Here is a 459-nt window from a genome sequence, read left to right as displayed (position 1 = left end):
ATACATAGTGGAAGGATGTTTTTATGTAGTACAGGATTTTTGGCCATATTTCACCAAAAATTGCTAGGAGAGACCGCTGCTCCTGCAATTCTGTGTAGCTCATTGTTTATTCAGAAAAGAAGACATCATAAAAACAAAAAAAGTGTTCTAAAAATATGCACACAAACATATGAGACTATAATTCAAAATCAGCTTTTTACATAACATTTTATGAACTAAAAATTTAGAAATACCTTAAGGAGACAATTGTTGGCGGGTATTTAATTATTAATTCAGCAAATTATAGCAAATTTTACTTCAGTCTGCACTAACTTTAATTTTTGATTAAATTACTAATAGTCATTGCTATTAAATGATCAAAACTCTAAATTAAATACCAGCCAAATCTCAGTATCAAAAAAATTGCTAAAATATGTGTTATATATTGATATATTATTTTGGTATTGATTCCTATTATTA

The sequence above is a fragment of the Amphimedon queenslandica genome, unplaced genomic scaffold (assembly GCF_000090795.2).
Source record: "Amphimedon queenslandica unplaced genomic scaffold, v1.1 AMPQUscaffold_12891, whole genome shotgun sequence".
Taxonomy (NCBI): Eukaryota; Metazoa; Porifera; class Demospongiae; order Haplosclerida; family Niphatidae; genus Amphimedon; species Amphimedon queenslandica.
Note: the sequence above shows the minus strand (reverse complement) of the source record.